The sequence below is a fragment of the Oncorhynchus gorbuscha genome, unplaced genomic scaffold, assembly GCF_021184085.1.
Source record: "Oncorhynchus gorbuscha isolate QuinsamMale2020 ecotype Even-year unplaced genomic scaffold, OgorEven_v1.0 Un_scaffold_843, whole genome shotgun sequence".
NCBI classification, from domain to species: Eukaryota; Metazoa; Chordata; class Actinopteri; order Salmoniformes; family Salmonidae; genus Oncorhynchus; species Oncorhynchus gorbuscha.
The window spans coordinates 196,891-205,150 of NW_025745835.1; positions in this window are offsets into that span (position 1 = coordinate 196,891).

Below are 8,260 nucleotides of genomic sequence, written 5' to 3' on the forward strand. Positions count from 1 at the left end.
GCTGTATTGTATTGTTCATACAGACTAACCATGGCATGGCTGTATTGTATTGTTCATACAGACTAACCAGGGCTGTATGAGTTTCTGTTGGTCCATTTGGTCTCCCCCCCCCCCTCCCCCATATGATCGTTGGAGGCTAACCTCCCCATCTCACACTGTCTGAGTGGGAGAGGGTTCCCCTCTGGGCAGCACACACACACACACGCGCGCGCACACACACACACACACACACACACACACACACACACACACACACACACACACACACACACACACACACACACACACACACACACACACACACACACACACACACACACACACACACACACACACACACACACACACACACACACACACACACACACACACACACACACACACACACACACACACAGGAGCCTCTGGGTGTGAAAGGCTGGCTGCTTCTCTCACCCCAACACATTCACATGATGCTGTGACATTTCAGGCCCTCTGTGGATAATGCTTCTGCAATGTCTGATGGGAGGTATGTGTGTGCGTGCACATGTGTGTGTACGTTTGTGTGCGTGTGCGTTTGTGCATGTGTGTGTGTGTGTGCGTTTCTGCGATGTGTGTGCGTGTGCGTTTGTGCATGTGTGTGTGTGTGTGCGTTTGTGCATGTGTGTGTGTGTGTGTGTGCGTGTGCGTTTCTGCGATGTGTGTGTGTCTGCGCGTGCCTGTGTGTAAACGACTTTGTACCTGTCATGTTTACAGAATGTGACAAGCTAATCTATAAAGAAATGTTCAGTCACTGGGGATTCTACTGCCTGGCTTTGACTCGGAAAATGATACTTTCTGAAACATGTGATGGAAATGACAGAACTGGGTCAGAGACCCAAGTCCAGGAAGAACTGTGACAATTTGTCTCGAAACGGTAACAAGTACTCTCTAAAATAAAGAATGATATATTTTATATATGTTTATTATTTGTCTTACGTAAGTGACACACACCATGTTGTAAATCGTAAATTGCTTGTAAAATGCACATCTGAAATGAGATTTGATTTACAGTAATAGACTGTCTTTTGCCAACAGATGCATAGGGGGGGGACAAGTCACTGTAACTATGTGTGTCATCTGCTTGCAGATACTGTTATGAATTGTCACACAGTTGTTGAGTCTCATCTGGTTATACCTGTGGGTTGTGACCACTGGTTCTTCTGTAATGACTGAGTCCATTCTGTCAACACTGTATAGAGCTTGGCTTCTGCTTGATAATACAACCAACTGAAAGCCCGGTGTAAGGTCTGGGGTGGAGGGGTGGAGGCTGTGGAGGGTGTGGAGGAGTGGAGGACTGGAGGGTGTGGAGGGGTGGAGGGGAAGAGGGTGTGGAGGGGTGGAGGGGAAGAGGGTGTGGAGGAGTGGAGGGGTGGAGGGATGGAGGACTGGAGGGTGTGGATGGGTGGAGGGTGTGGAGGGGTGGAGGGGTGGAGGAGTGGAGGGTGTGGAGGAGTGGAGGGGTGGAGGGGTGGAGGAGTGGAGGGTGTGGAGGGGTGGAGGGAGGGGAGGAGTGGAGGGTGTGGAGGGTGTGGAGGGTGTGGAGGGGTGGAGGGTGGAGGGTGTAGAGGGGTGGAGGGTGTGGAGGGGTGGAGGGTGTGGAGGAGTGGAGGAGTGGAGGGGTGGCGGGTGGAGGCGTGGAAGGTGTGGAGGGGTGGAGGGGTGGAGGGAGGGGAGGAGTGGAGGTGTGGAGGGTGTGGAGGGGTGGAGGGAGGGGAGGAGTGGAGGTGTGGAGGGTGTGGAGGGTGTAGAGGGGTGGAGAAGTGGAGGGGTGAAGGTCTGGAGGGTGTGTAGGGGTGGAGGTGTGGAGGGTGTGTAGGGATGGAGGTTGTGTAGGGGTGGAGGGTGTGTAGGGGTGGAGAAGTGTGTAGGGGTGGATGTGTGGAGGGTGTGTAGGGGTAGAGGGTGTGTAGGGGTGGAGAAGTGTGTAGGGGTGGAGGTGTGGAGGGGCAGATGTGTGGAGGAGTGGATGAGTGGAGGATGTGTACAGTTTAGCTGCATTACAAATGCACAACATTACAAATGCACTACATTACAAATGCACTACATTACAAATGCACTACATTACAAATGCACTACATTACAAATGCACTACATTACAAATGCACTACATTACAAATGCACTACATTACAAATGCACTATTGTGCACTACTTTTCTTTTGATTTGAAAATAATCCTGCAGCAACAGGAAATGTGAAATATTATGTGTATTATAATTTTAAAAAATGTTTTTTATTTTATTTTAATTTTACCCCTTTTTCTCCCCAATTTTGTGGTATCCAATTGTTTTTTAGTAGCTACTATACACAAAGTAGATGTCCTAACCAACTTGCCAAAACTATAGTTAGTTAACAAGAAATTTGTGGAGTGATTGAAAATGAGTTTTAATGACTCCAACCTAAGTGTATGTAAACTAGTTTTAATGACTCCAACCTAAGTGGATGTAAACTAGTTTTAATGACTCCAACCTAAGTGTATGTAAACTAGTTTTAATGACTCCAACCTAAGTGTATGTAAACTAGTTTTAATGACTCCAACCTAAGTGTATGTAAACTAGTTTTAATGACTCCAACCTAAGTGGATGTAAACTAGTTTTAATGACTCCAACCTAAGTGTATGTAAACTAGTTTTAATGACTCCAACCTAAGTGGATGTAAACTAGTTTTAATGACTCCAACCTAAGTGTATGTAAACTAGTTTTAATGACTCCAACCTAAGTGGATGTAAACTAGTTTTAATGACTCCAACCTAAGTGTATGTAAACTAGTTTTAATGACTCCAACCTAAGTGTATGTAAACTAGTTTTAATGACTCAAACCTAAGTGTATGTAAACTAGTTTTAATGACTCAAACCTAAGTGTATGTAAACTAGTTTTAATGACTCCAACCTAAGTGTATGTAAACTAGTTTTAATGACTCCAACCTAAGTGTATGTAAACTAGTTTTAATGACTCAAACCTAAGTGTATGTAAACTAGTTTTAATGACTCCAACCTAAGTGTATGTAAACTAGTTTTAATGACTCCAACCTAAGTGTATGTAAACTAGTTTTAATGACTCCAACCTAAGTGTATGTAAACTAGTTTTAATGACTCCAACCTAAGTGTATGTAAACTAGTTTTAATGACTCCAACCTAAGTGTATGTAAACTAGTTTTAATGACTCCAACCTAAGTGTATGTAAACTAGTTTTAATGACTCCAACCTAAGTGGATGTAAACTTCCGACTTCAACTGTTTGTAGTACCAGTCATTCCAGAGTTTTTCTTTATTTTTACTATTTTCTACATTCTAGAATAACAGTGAAGACATCAAAACTATGAAATAACACACATGGAATCATGTAGTGATCAAAAAAGTGTTAAACAAATTCTTTAAATCCTTTGCCTTGATGACAGTCTTAATAACAGCATTAGGAACTGGAGGGTGTTGTTGACTCATTAGGAACTGGAGGGTGTTGTTGACTCATTAGGAACTGGAGGGTGTTGTTGACTCATTAGGAACTGGAGGGTGTTGTTGACTCATTAGGAACTGGAGGGTGTTGTTGACTCATTGGAGGAACTGGAGGGTGTTGTTGACTCATTAGGAACTGGAGGGTGTTGTTGACTCATTAGGAACTGGAGGGTGTTGTTGACTCATTAGGAACTGGAGGGTGTTGTTGACTCATTAGGAACTGGAGGGTGTTGTTGACTCATTAGGAACTGGAGGGTGTTGTTGACTCATTAGGAACTGGAGGGTGTTGTTGACTCATTAGGAACTGGAGGGTGTTGTTGACTCATTAGGAACTGGAGGGTGTTGTTGACTCATTAGGAACTGGAGGGTGTTGTTGACTCATTAGGAACTGGAGGGTGTTGTTGACTCATTAGGAACTGGAGGGTGTTGTTGACTCATTAGGAACTGGAGGTAATGCTAGAAGGTGTTGACTCATTAGGAACTGGAGGTAATGCTAGAAGGTGTTGACTCATTAGAAACTGGAGGTAAACACTAGAAGGTGTTGACTCATTAGGAACTGGAGGTAATGCTAGAAGGTGTTGACTCATTAGGAACTGGAGGTAAACACTAGAAGGTGTTGACTCATTAGGAACTGGAGGTAATGCTAGAAGGTGTTGACTCATTAGGAACTGGAGGTAATGCTAGAAGGTGTTGACTCATTAGGAACTGGAGGTAATGCTAGAAGGTGTTGACTCATTAGGAACTGGAGGTAAAGCTAGAAGGTGTTGACTCATTAGGAACTGGAGGTAAAGCTAGAAGGTGTTGACTCATTAGGAACTGGAGGTAATGCTAGAAGGTGTTGACTCATTAGGAACTGGAGGTAAAGCTAGAAGGTGTTGACTCATTAGGAACTGGAGGTAAAGCTAGAAGGTGTTGACTCATTAGGAACTGGAGGTAATGCTAGAAGGTGTTGTTGACTCGCTCCACTGAACTGCTTCAGCTTTGTGTTGTGGCTTGGCTAGCACAGAAGCATTCATACACCATGATGCAGATGCTAAACAACGGAAGTGGTGTTCCACTAACCCAATAAATGAGTTGGAATTAAGCCTCTTTAGGCTCCAACTTTTACACACCATTAAGTCGCTTGTAAATGTCCCCTTCTTTTCAGCTTGTGTGGCCAGAGGTACAGGAGCAAATATACACCAGTTTCCCGCTGGCCGAGTAAACAGAGAATTTTGGATGAAAGTAATGAAAAAAATAAAATTGAATGTTGTTATCTGGGTCATTATTCGAGGAGCTTAGAAATGTTAATGTAATGGTAAGGACACAGCAGACATGGGACAGGGGACAGTCTAGACCTGCATGACTTCCTGCCAGCCAGGGCGTGAGTCCAAGTGCCAGGCACCAGTCTCCCGAGTCTGCAGCTCTGCAGAGAGAGAGAGAGAGAGAGAGAGAGAGAGAGAGAGAGAGAGAGAGAGAGAGAGAGAGAGAGAGAGAGAGAGAGAGAGAGAGAGAGAGAGAGAGAGAGAGAGAGAGAGAGAGAGAGATGTTTATGGTTGAACAATGGGAACACAGTACCCATTAACACCAAGCATTGAAAGTTGGATAATCATGATCATTCTTCATGAGGAAAAAGGAAGGGAAGAGTAAAGGAGAAAATAAAAAGAGGAGGAAGAGTATAAAGAGATAAAAGAAAAGCTCCCTCCAGTTTCTCTCCCAGTTCACTGTCTGAAATCAATTATGTCATTTGGGGTTCACTCCCAGGCATTCTACATTTCATGTTGGAAGTCAATGAGTTGACACCTCCAGCTGTGTGTTTGTGTGTGTGTGTATCACACTTTAAGCTTTTTGTGACGGCCTTTTGCTATTTGGGAATGTGGGAAACAGTACAGGCAGGCGAGCTATCACACACACACACACACACACACACACACACACACACACACACACACACACACACACACACACACACACACACACACACACACACACACACACACACACACACACACACACACACACACACACACACACACACACACACACACACACACACACACACACACACACACAGCTTATACTGAAGAGTTCCCAGAGTTACAGGCTAGCTATCTCACACACACAGCTTATACCTGAAGAGTTCCCAGAGTTACAGGCTAGCTATCTCACACACACAGCTTATACCTGAAGAGTTCCCAGAGTTACAGGCTAGCTATCTCACACACACAGCTTATACCTGAAGAGTAACCCGAGTTACCAGCTTGCTATCTCACACACACAGTTTATACCTGAAGAGTTCCCAGAGTTACAGGCTAGCTATCTCACACACACAGCTTATACCTGAAGAGTTCCCAGAGTTACAGGTTAGCTATCTCACACACACAGTTTATACCTGAAGAGTTCCCAGAGTTACAGGTTAGCTATCTCACACACACAGCTTATACCAGAAGAGTTCCCAGAGTTACAGGCTAGCTATCTGACACACACAGTTTATACCTGAAGAGTTCCCAGAGTTACAGGCTAGCTGTCTCACACAGCTTGTATCTCAAATCAAATCAAATTGTATTTGTCACATATGCTTACTTACTAGCCCTTAACCAACAATGCAGTTTTAAAAATACAAATAAAAGTAACAAATAATTAAAGATCAACAATAAAATAACCGCAGCGAGGCTACATACAGGGGGTACCGGTACAGAGTCAATGTGGAGGCTATATACAGGGGGTACCGGTACAGAGTCCATGTGGAGGCTATATACAGGGGGTACCGGTACAGAGTCAATGTGGAGGCTATATACAGGGGGTACCGGTACAGAGACAATGTGGAGGCTATATACAGGGGGTACCGGTACAGAGTCAATGTGGAGGCTATATACAGGGGGTACCGGTACAGAGACAATGTGGAGGCTATATACAGGGGGTACCGGCACAGAGTCAATGTGGAGGCTATATACAGGGGGTACCGGTACAGAGTCAATGTGGAGGCTATATACATGGGGTACCGGTACAGAGTCCATGTGGAGGCTATATACAGGGGGTACCGGTACAGAGTCAATGTGGAGGCTACATACAGGGGGTACCGGTACAGAGTCAATGTGGAGGCTATATACAGGGGGTACCGGTACAGAGTCCATGTGGAGGCTATATACAGGGGGTACCGGTACAGAGTCAATGTGGAGGCTATATACAGGGGGTACCGGTACAGAGACAATGTGGAGGCTATATACAGGGGGTACCGGTACAGAGTCAATGTGGAGGCTATATACAGGGGGTACCGGTACAGAGACAATGTGGAGGCTATATACAGGGGGTACCGGCACAGAGTCAATGTGGAGGCTATATACAGGGAGTACTGGAACAGAGTCAATGTGGAGGCTATATACAGGGGGTACCGGTACAGAGTCAATGTGGAGGCTATATACAGGGGGTACCAGTACAGAGTCAATGTGGAGGCTATATACAGAGGGTACCAGTACAGAATCAATGTGGAGGCTATATACAGAGGGTACCAGTACAGAGTCAATGTGGAGGCTATATACAGGGGGTACCAGTACAGAGTCAATGTGGACGTTATATACAGGGGGTACCGGTACAGAGTCAATGTGGAGGTTATATACAGGGGGTACCAGTACAGAGTCAATGTGGACGTTATATAAAGGGGGTACCGGTACAGAGTCAATGTGGAGGCTATATACAGGGGGTACCAGTACAGAGTCAATGTGGAGGCTATATACAGAGGGTACCAGTACAGAGTCAATGTGGACGTTATATACAGGAGGTACCGGTACAGAGTCAATGTGGAGGCTATATACAGGGGGTACCGGTACAGAGTCAATGTGGAGGCTATATACAGGGGTACCAGTACAGAGTCAATGTGGACGCTATATACAGGGGGTACCAGTACAGAGTCAAGGTGGACGTTATATACAGGAGGTATCGGTACAGAGTCAATGTGGACGTTATATACAGGAGGTACCGGTACAGAGTCAATGTGCGGGAGCACAGGTTAGTCAAGGTAATTGAGGTAATATGTACACCTAGGTAGAGGTAAAGTGACTATGCATAGATAATAAACAGAGAGTAGCAGCAGCGTAAAAGAGGAGGGACAATGCAAAAAGTCTGGATAGCCATTTGATTAGCTGTTCAGGAGTCTTATGGCAATTTTTAGGGCCTTCCTCTGACACCGCCTGGTGTAGAGGTCCTGGGTGGCAGGAAGCTTGGCCCAAGTGATGTACTTGGCCGTCTGTTTGAGTTTGAGTTCATTTTATTTTTACAGGGACAGTGCACATTAATCAACGTTTCAGTAAAAGTGCCGCATTTAGCCAGCCGGCTAATTTTCAACTGCAGTCCCTGGGCAGGTTATTAAAAACAATTACAATATAGACAATAATTGAGTAGTGAGCACACGCAGAGCAACATAGGACAAGCAATATATAGCATACAGACAGAGCAACATAGGACAAGCAAGACGTAGCATACAGACAGAGTAACATAGAACAAAATCCAGCAAGACAAAATTCATAAAAGTACTGCCTTGCGGTCGGAGACCAAGCAGTTGCCATACCAGGCAGTGATATACCAGTCAGGATGCTCTCAATGGTGCAGCTGTAGAACCTTTTGAGGATCTGAGGACCCATGCCAAATCTTTTCAGTCTCCTGAGAGGGAATAGGTTTTGTCGTGCCATCTTCACGACTGTCTTGTTGTGTTTCAGCCATGATAGTTTGTTGGTGATGTGGACACCAAGGAACTTGAAGCTCTCAACCTGCTCCACTACAGTCCCGTTCGATGAAAATGGGGGCGTGCTCTGTCCT